The following is a 10,362-nucleotide window of genomic DNA, read 5'->3' as shown; positions in this document are numbered from 1 at the left end:
TATACTCACTTTTTCTATATTTGTATTTGTAACAGTTTCATAGGACAACAATATCTCAGTGAATATAAAGCATTTATTGTACTTTTTTAGTTGAATTTTATTATTAATTTTAGATCTTTATATCAGTTGCTAAATATAATACCTATAAAATGAATGAAACTTCAGACGCAACGTTAAAAAATACATATTTACATTAAAATCAATATTATATCAATATATTAATATTATAAATAATATATTATGTAAAATTTTGAAATTTTATATATTTAGAGATAACAAAAACTTCCAACTATTGAGGTAAAATCTCTAATCTTAGTAATTAGAATTTAAGTAACAACGATTTTTGTTTCGAAACATTTTCTCAGTTGAACAGAATTAGTCGTTAATTTAATCAATGCCAATAAGTCCGCAGAATGATACGCAAAACGTAGTAACTGTCACGGTACAAAGTATTGTAAAATATTAAGTACATACAGAATTTTCAATTTCGTAGGCGGGACAACGAACTCTCAACGTTCGTTGTTGTTTTTCTCTCGGCGCGGTATCGTACGTCGTTACGCGGGCCATTGTTTACCTGAAGGTCGCCGCACTATCAGTCGCTCACCGAACGTCGAGCCGGCAAGCAGTGGCGAGAGTCGCTCCGTGCGTGGTATTACTTTTGCGTTATCGGTTTCCAAGACTCGATCGTGATGACTGCAGGGATAAAACGCTGTTGATTTGCACACCTTCATTAGTAACAAGGAACGTTCCTTGCTTAATTACTAAGTTTCTACAACTTGTAACGAGAAACGAATTGCATGTTGAGGCGACGGCTCTTTATCAACGTATATAGTACATATTTCACGAGACTAACTCGTCTAAAATTTGAGTGTAAACCGTGGTACTTTGTCGCGGTTACATCTCGTTTACGCCCCGCGCTGTCAATTATCTATCGATTTCGTATAATCTGTTCCATTTTCGGGAAAAGAGAGAAATTTGGGCGACTTCGGCGTTCGCGCTGTAATTCGCTCTGTCGTTCTTTGCAACTCGAACGGATAGGAAGTAAAGAAAGTCGTTTGTCGCACGTCATTACATTATGTAAATGTAATCGAAAATTATCTCAATTAACTGTTGCAATTAATAAAAACTATTTATCGCTGGAAATTTCGCTCACATAATTTATTTCGAGGATTAGATTGAATGACAAAGATTGTAAAATATCGTTATGTTGCAAACTAATAACTACTTCTTTATCGCAGATTATACTTCCGGTGCTCGCGTTGCGTTTTATATCGTCAATTCAAAAGTGATTTATCCATTATCCTATTTTTCCGAATCAAAAGTGCAAGTTGTTAGTTTGAGTAATTTGTATGACAGAAAGTCACACGATATTTGTTAATAATATTTCGTGTGTTCGCGGTATTTCACATCGCGTACGGGAGTGCCGAAAATTTCGCGCGATCGATGATTTTCGCGAGTGAGTGATGTTAGTGCAACAAGAAAATCTGAAAGGAGGAGGAGGTCTGGAAGGCATCGGGCAACGGCGGAGAAATGGTAAGGCAAGTGTCTTACATTTTTATGTTATTTGCTACTTGTGCAAAATAAAGCATCTGTTCTGTGTTTTTATTTTATTTACTCAAATGATTCGAACGAGAATTCGAATACCTGTAAGTGTTAGAGACAAAACTATACGCATACAATTTTGTGAGTTTATATAATATTTAAAAGAAAGACTTTTACAGTATTCTATATCATTATTTTAATAAATATCTATTTTTTTAAATACATTTTAAATACAATTGATACAATATATCAAAAATAATAAAAATAATCTTATTAAAGACTTACTGAATTAATATAACTTTTGATAATATTTTAATGAATAATTTGTATCATTTTTACATAAACTTGTTTCCTTTTTCCATCTACAGAGTAATGTGCAATGTCACATATTCAGTACGAAAATAGTTCTAGACATTATATTTAAATTTTATGCCCAATTGCAAGGGAAAATGTATGCGTATACATACACATAAACAAGTAGTATATATACTCACATATATGTAATGCATATAAACCCGAATGCTATGTGAAAACGACACCTAATAAACCTAACTCCCATAAAGACGCTCTTTGACTTTGGGGTCTTGGGATCATTCTGAAAACTCTGTCGCGACATCATGGCATAGCGTGAAATTTTCCCCATAATAATTTGCCAGGCACGTACATTACGAGCTATCATAAAATTAAGAGGAAGAGAGGGTGGGGTTAACGCCCTGCATTGCAACCCTTCCCTCTTCCATGTGCGGAAATTACGTCAAGACGTGACCAACATTTTATTTATGGACTCGTTTTATGGCAAGTACTTGATGAGTTATATTTATACCCGTTTGATAAAATACATTTATCATAGACGAAAGTACATATTACACAGCGAATATAATTGCAATAGTTATCGAGTAATTGTATAAAGTGTTTGAGCGAATAAGCGCGAGGAAAGCGGTAGGTCGGACTCGATAGGCATCTGATAGTGAGAAGTGAAGCGATGCGTGGCATACCTATAGCACGGCGCCGAAAAATTGTCAGGCAGCGAGCGATTGTTTACGCGTCTCATCGTCTGAGACTCGCCAAAATATGATTCAACTTTATGTATTAATATTTGCTAAATATTCAAGTATATTAACATCAATTGTGTATAACGAAAGAATGTTAAACGTAATTATAAAGTGTAGCCATTTAATATAATTTTGTCCGGCAAAATTAAGTTGGACAAAGTACACGAATGTACACGGAAAAGTTATCGCAAAGCTACCATAGGATTGGGAGGTCCATGCCCTGTCTGTGTCTCTCTGAATCGATTTTAGGTGCATGGGCCACCATAGACGCACATTTCCCGTTGAGAAGAGATACTAGTAAACGAGCAAAATTATTTTTCATCATTAAACAACAAAATACATTTACAAAAACTTTTTCTTTCTCTTTATTCCTTTGAAATTAGTTAAAAATTTCGACTGTTTAGTATTATGTGAATATTATTCTGGTAAACAAATTGTCGAAAATGCTCTCCAATTTTATAAAAATTATAGCAGAATGTTTCTGAAGAAAGAAATTTTATATAGTTGCTAATTGTCTTGAAGATGCTAGCTGTCTCGAAGATATATGTATTTGAAGATAAAAATCTAAGTACGAGAAATTAAAAATAATAAATAATGTAATCAAATAATGACAAGAATATACTATGTGCCAAATATATCGAGCAATAGTCGCATAGTTGCTGAAGTTGTACTTCGAAAAACTTTTTGTCCACAATCGTTCTCTACACAAATAAGAGGGAAATGCATTCAAATATCTCGCGTGCGTATGGCAGTTATCGTCCTCGTTGATAACATTTTTGTCGATGCCTTGCCCATTTAAAACTTATCTGCTCTCTTCATTCTTTACTTCCGACAATGTACGGAAGAAAGCACATCTGGTGTCAATCTTTGACACGATTGCAATGGACTATGCATAACCATTATTTAAAAATTTGTCATTTTTTCTTCCTAGAACAAACTGAATATTATTAGGCTTACATCTAAAATTAAAGAGATTACATATTAAATTGGATATCCAAGAGAAATTTATAAATCGTCCAATAATATGCGAAAATAAATGCTCATTATAAACTTATAAATAATAAATTAAGTAGGATTATTTTTCATTATACATCTGTTTAACACGATGTCATCTGCTAGTCGAGGCATTAAAACGTCAAGAAGATTTGCATATTAAAATACTTCACATAAAATAACGTAATAAAAAATAAAGTATATTACATTATACATATATTTTATATATTACATGTTATTTATTTTTTCCCTTATTATTTGAAAGTTTTCAGAATAAATTATTTTAGGATAAACCCTGCGTCAGGATGAACTTTCAGGAGGGTGCTTCAAACCACTGTGTATATGGAACGCCATTGCTTTTATTACCACTTTATCGGTTTACGATACCTCGCTATTACACACCATCCCATTTTTAAGCGCTTCGTTAACAGAACCGTTCTTGCACGCGAATTGAACGTTTTAATATCGCGTAAATTAATACAAATGCTCCTGCGTAAATTAAGTCACCGAAATGGTCGGAAAAAACTTTCCTGGAATAGCTTTGTTCATACGTGTCAAATATTTATTTCATTCACAAGAAATTCAATATATATACGCAAATTTGTTTAGTCTGATTTAATTATCAATCTAATTATATCGAAAAAAGCAATTCATAAAATTAATATCGTAAATTATAAATATTAATCCAATCTAATTTACCAAATAAAAATTGGTAAAAGATTAAAGATTTCCTATTTCTAATATAATATAAAAATTCTCTTTCCAGCATATTATATTAATTCTAATTCTTCCTAAAATAATATAATAATATTATCATGAAATAATTTTTTTTCTTGTTACATATAGTATATACATAAAATATATAGTATATAATATAATAAGTAAATATTTACTAATATATTATATATGTATAGTACAATAAATATAGTAATAAGTAAATTGTGCATTACACGATCATGATTACATAGTAAAATAACACAATAAGATTTTATGATGTTGTAGCGTTGTCATATTTTGGACTACGAGACTGATAGCAATAACATATTTATAAAGTCAACGACTCATATACAGGGTGTTCCAATAAAGGTATCTCTCGTAAACATGTAAAGTAGGTGAAAATAACCTCACAAATTCCTATACGATTTTTTTCATAACACTTCTTTATCGAAATATTTGTCATTAAAGTTAAAATTTCTGAAGCGTTATTTTTAAATAACTTTATATCAATCTTCAGAACTTAATGAGTTGTAATAATTATTTTGCTATTTAATAAAGATCTTCAAAACAACGTGATAGCTTTCCTGATTCCATGTCGAAGACCCAGGAAAGGATCCAGGACACTTTTGACCCCCTTCTAATCTTTCGTTTAAACGAACCTCCAGTAATCCACGTTTGTGAAACTGGCCCTAAGTCGGTACATTTTTAATTTCACATTTTTTATGATATAACAGTTATTTAAGAAAAATACTTCAGCAATTTTAACTTTAATGGCAAACATCTCGATAAAGAAACGTTATAAGAAAAATTTTATAGAAACTTGTGGAGCTATTTTACCTACTCTATGTATCCACAAGAGATCGCCAGCCTTTACTGAAATACCCTGTACAATAGGTCGGCGATAAGACGTATCTTATCCAGGTGACTGCCTACCAGTGTTTGTTTCCTCTAATTTTCCACTTGCTATGTTGAGGAAATAAATAATTACCGTTCAGGAAGTTATTCATATGTGAATCCAATAGTATTTGTAAAATAAAAATTTATTATAAAACAATTACTAGACATGTATAAATTATATCACAACTATAACAAACTAATAAAAATATTTTACGCATAGAATAGTTTAGTTTAATTAAATAAGAACAATAATAAATATAATTTAACTTATTATAATTTAATTTAATAAATTGAATAATAAAGATCAATATTTTGTGTTTCTAATAATGAGTGTTATAATAGTGATTTCTCCATTTAAATAATTACATTTCCATTATAGTTTTTGTGTCCGTTTAATATTAAGAGAAATTCTATTATACGTATTTCTGTAACATTCCAGGTTAGAATTTAAATATTACGGAAAAGTAAAACTTTAGTTTTACTAAAGACTACAATTTTACTGTAAGGTTTACACACATAGTGGTCATTCTATAATATTTATATTCTGTTTATATTTGATAAAGTTGTAGAACGTCACAAAAATACAAAAAGAGATCTCGTGCATCCATTTTCTCTTCGTCATTTCATATGATAATGCCGTAGTTTTAGTAAAGCTTCCTCTACAATGCAAGTCTCAGAGTCGTAGTCGTAAAAATAGTCGACTATGATTGGTCAGTTCTTATGTGTCTGATTAAATGGACCAATTACAGTCGATTATTCTACGACTCTGAGACTTGCATTGTAGACTCGGCATAAAGGTGATGGCAGAGAATGATCCGTAAACGCTTAATGCAGAGTCTACAATGGCCGCGTTCAGCAGACACAACTGTTGAGTGAGCGCTCAGTATGATTGGTTAATACTTTTAGATCCAGCCAATCATATTAAGAAATCGTTGAGCGCTCACTCAACAGTTGTGCCTGCTGAACGTGGCTAGTGCTAGTCTCAAATTCGCAGTCGTAAGAATAATCGGCAGTAATTGGTCAATTCAGTCATAAGAATTGACCAACCATAGTCGACTATTCTTACGACTACGACTCTGACTCGCATTGTATGTACAACCCGCATAAGTCTGTCTTATTGTTAGTCATGGACGTAACGCAAGACAAAGAAAAATTTAATGCCGGATCTATTGTACATACAATGCGAGTCTCAGAGTCGTAGTCGTAAGAATAATCGACTATTGGTCAATTCTTATGTGTTTGACCGAATTGACAAATCACAGTCTGTTATTCTTACGATCGCGGTTCTGAGACTCGCATTGAAGAGAAGGCTTAAATCGTGAAAGGCAATTGTACGCGACTTAAGTTTTTCTCTGCCTTGCCTTACGTTTACGACTGACAATGAGACAAACTTAAGCGTTTACGGTTTGTTCTCTGCCGTCAGCCTAAACATACCAAATGCGTACGATTCAAGCGTAGGTTTAATGTTTTTACAACACCTACGTGAACAGAAACGGGTTCTTTGCGAATACAGGCTGACAAGCCGTTCACTTTTGCGACACTGACTTGCGTATCTAAATACTCTTAATTAAGACGTATTCGATTATTGATAATACACAGATATAATTCAAGCTTCCACGAAACCGCAATACATAATAAGTATAGTAATCTCCTTGTTGATTAAACACATATTTCAACTGAACATAGTGCCACGCATCGAGATCACTTTAAGCATTACACATTAGTTTATGACAATTATTAAATATAAAAAATAAAAACACAGGTTTATGACAATTATTAAATATTATTATTTCTCTACGTGCCATTTTAATTTCATAATATATGTTTGTTAAATTTTATAAAAATGTCTTTTCATTTGGTATTTTAGTATATTATTTAACTTCATTTAAATTTTATTTAAATATTTAATTTAAATGTAAATTTGAATGAACTAAACTTTAGTTTCAATTTAAACATATAATTTTAGCACATAAATGAATTGTAACGTATGTATTTATACGAAATAATGATATGATTATTGCATTTCCATTGAATGTGTACAAGAAAATACGTTCGAGGAAACCGGGTGCCACGAGAGCTGATTCACTTCTCGGAAACTTTCCATATCTCGGAAGATGAATGTCGAAGATCCAAGGCCTATGGAAGCTGTGTCAGTTGATTATCATTGAAAAGTAATTTTGCCAGCGCTAACAAAATATGAGATATTCTGTAAAATTTTTTTAATCTTAGTACTCTGTGAAAAATTTTTTAAAAATCAATTTTTTTACGTTGACATTATTTACATTTTTTTACTTAAAATATAAAATAATATATTATAGTACATTAAATAGAACAATTAATGTCATAAAACTAAAAAACTATTGTATGTCATAAAACCATAATAGTTACAAAAACGTTAAAAAATGGAAATAAACAATAAAATGTTTTTTACGTTTAAAACCGTGTATATGTATAATAAAATATTCACAAAATATTAATTCAAAATGTAACTCACATATTAACATTAATTTTCTATTTTTCCTTCCCCTATATCTCATTATCATAATAAAAAACAACGAAAGTTATTTTCGTCGTATTTAAAAAAAACCTTATCTCATAAATGGAATTACCATTAATCATAAATCAAAAGAATAATTAATGTAATTGGTAGTTCGTAACTCGACTATTATTGAGTACTTAATCACGTCTACCTTACGATTATTTATCAATCTATAATATGTTATTAAGAAATCCTTAAAATATTCATAAATTCTTAATATTTAAAAATGTAATTTTAATTTACTGCATATAGTATCACGTAAAAATATAAATTTATTATAAACATGGTATATAATTAGAGCTAATATAAATATTATATTTAGTGTACGAAAAAACAAGCACATACTTCCTTCTTCGTACAATTTTTTTCGTTTACTTGATTGCGAAGATCTACGCGAAAAATTGTCACAAATTGTTATATGCGTACAATATGCACATAATGAGCCTTAAGCTTGGACAGCAACAATAACATAAAAATTAAAGTGAAATTTATTTCGTAAAATTATATTTTTATGTACAAAAAATCATTAATTTCTAATTTTTATAAAATTGGTTCCAAAAATGTCGAATTTTGGCTACTAATTCATTTAAATTCATTTTATTCATTTTACTTCGGTAAGAATTTAGCCATTTTGGATCTAACATTAAATTTAGTCTTTAACGCGCTTCTGAAAAACTGGTGAATTTCGATAATATTTCTATCGTCTATCACTTTTTAACTCCAAATTATTTCAATTTAAAGTAAATTAGCGCAATTTGAAGTAATTCAAAGACTTATTATCGAGTATTATATCGTTATAGAGAATTTTTATCATTTAAATTGAACATTATTTTACTTCTATTCCAAAATTTGCATTTGAAATTCTCTTCGATTTATTCTAATTGAAATTCTTTTATAACGTAGTTTTACAATTGTGCAATATATAATAATATGAAAAAAAATCTTTAAAAATGGATGCAATTTCAAGCTGCAACGTGTCACTTCGATTCTGTTGTTCGAATTGGACCCTAGGCGTGCTTCCGAAGAGTGATAACGTACTCACCTGCGTAACTTTCCCCCACAAGGAGGACAGAGAACCGGAATAAAAATCTTTCGATGGCGCCCACGTGTATGACGCCGCTGATCCACTTTTGAGGTTCCGAGATACGTCAAAGCACACAAAACGTAACACGCACGCACGCACTACAGTTTCAACAGACGCGGTTGCTTATCGGCGCCGAAACGCACGCAAAAAACAACGGCACCTAACACCTGTTGCACGATCAGCACAGACTGAGGTGATGCAGCACCGCCATAGCGAATGGCCCGCGAGAATCACGATATGGTATCCAACGCGTCATCTAACGTCAATTTCGCTGCACTGAACGATACGCGTTCGATTAGCAACAAAAGGATATGAAGAAAGATGCAGTTAAAACACGACTTAAATACTTAACATCTTGCGAACTATGCATTCACAATCTTTTCAATGTAGCAACAGTTATTTGACATGCGCTTAATTTTATACTTTTGCATTTCTATACTTCTTATTATTCTACTGATTAATTTTCATTTATTGCCGTACCTTACTTTTTATTGTTCATCTACCGGGGATGGTCGAACCCACGATCGAAGTGTCTTAACTTACACTTTACTTATAATCAAATTTTTTAACACGAATATCTGGTTACGGCTCAGAGCCTTTTATTTAGATTAATTTTTGAATCACGCGAGCATTTGTTATTTATTTATTTAATTTATGTAATTTATTAAAGGATATATGATAATTTGATATATGGAAATAATATTATTATTTATACTAACCAATCTGATCTGTTAATTTTGGTGTGCTAAAACACTTAAACTAAATATGATAATAACTAAAAGTAAAATTGCAACTAACGTATGTACTTTTCTAATTTTTCAGTTAAAATATGAATGTTTATTGATCCACAGTTATTGTAATATAATACGTATGTTATATTAAATTTGCATTGTTGAGTAGGAAATTATAATATTGAACTTATGTAACCGTTACTTAGTGTTTACTGGAACATGTAACGTAGATGTTAACATAAATGCAGTTAAACCATGAGTTTGATAATAAATGTTACAGTCGGTAATACAGAGACATTCTCCAAACAATGTTTTATAAAACACTTCTTTCAGAAAGTCTTGAAGATATCCATATACTTCTTGCATGGCACAAATTTATAATTATTCAGATGTTCATATATTAAGATAATTGTAGAACAACAATATTATCAACCAAAGATAAATGTTTTGATTTATCTGAAGTACCTGCCAAGTAAACACAGACCCAGTTTATAGGTGCGTTTAGGTCGTTAGATATACCCAGAGAGAAACCTGAGAGCGGCCATGCCGGCGTTTTACTTGATACCGTTTTCGCTCGGCTGATTCCGGCGCCTTACGCCAATTTTCATTTTTGGAACTGTTACTTTACACCTATTTTCAAGCATAACATGTGAATAATTATTTTGTCCCATACAACACAGCCCATACAGCACAGCAAGATTTCAGCAATATTGTAGCAACATTGCCGAAATAATGCAAAATGTTGCCGCAACATTGCTGCAGATTGCAGCAACGGTAAAATGTTCGCCTGCAGAAATATTACAATGT

At 31.3% G+C, this 10,362-nt stretch overlaps 1 protein-coding gene across 1 annotated transcript in view; it reads right to left on the bottom strand.

The window, feature by feature from the left end:
* Positions 1 to 9,044, bottom strand: part of LOC105566433 (protein sprint-like) — a 172,754-nt gene extending 163,710 nt beyond the window's left edge. Inside the window, exon 1 of the mRNA XM_012020435.1 lies at positions 8,783 to 9,044. The gene's annotated coding sequence lies outside the window, so the exon portion shown is untranslated. The remainder of the gene's footprint in view (positions 1 to 8,782) is intronic.
* Positions 9,045 to 10,362: the final 1,318 nt, after the last annotated feature.

This window comes from Vollenhovia emeryi, unplaced genomic scaffold (genome assembly GCF_000949405.1).
Source record: "Vollenhovia emeryi isolate VEMERY1.0 unplaced genomic scaffold, V.emery_V1.0 DF939145.1, whole genome shotgun sequence".
In the NCBI taxonomy this organism is placed as follows: domain Eukaryota; kingdom Metazoa; phylum Arthropoda; class Insecta; order Hymenoptera; family Formicidae; genus Vollenhovia; species Vollenhovia emeryi.
This window is presented reverse-complemented; position numbering and strand designations above follow the sequence as displayed.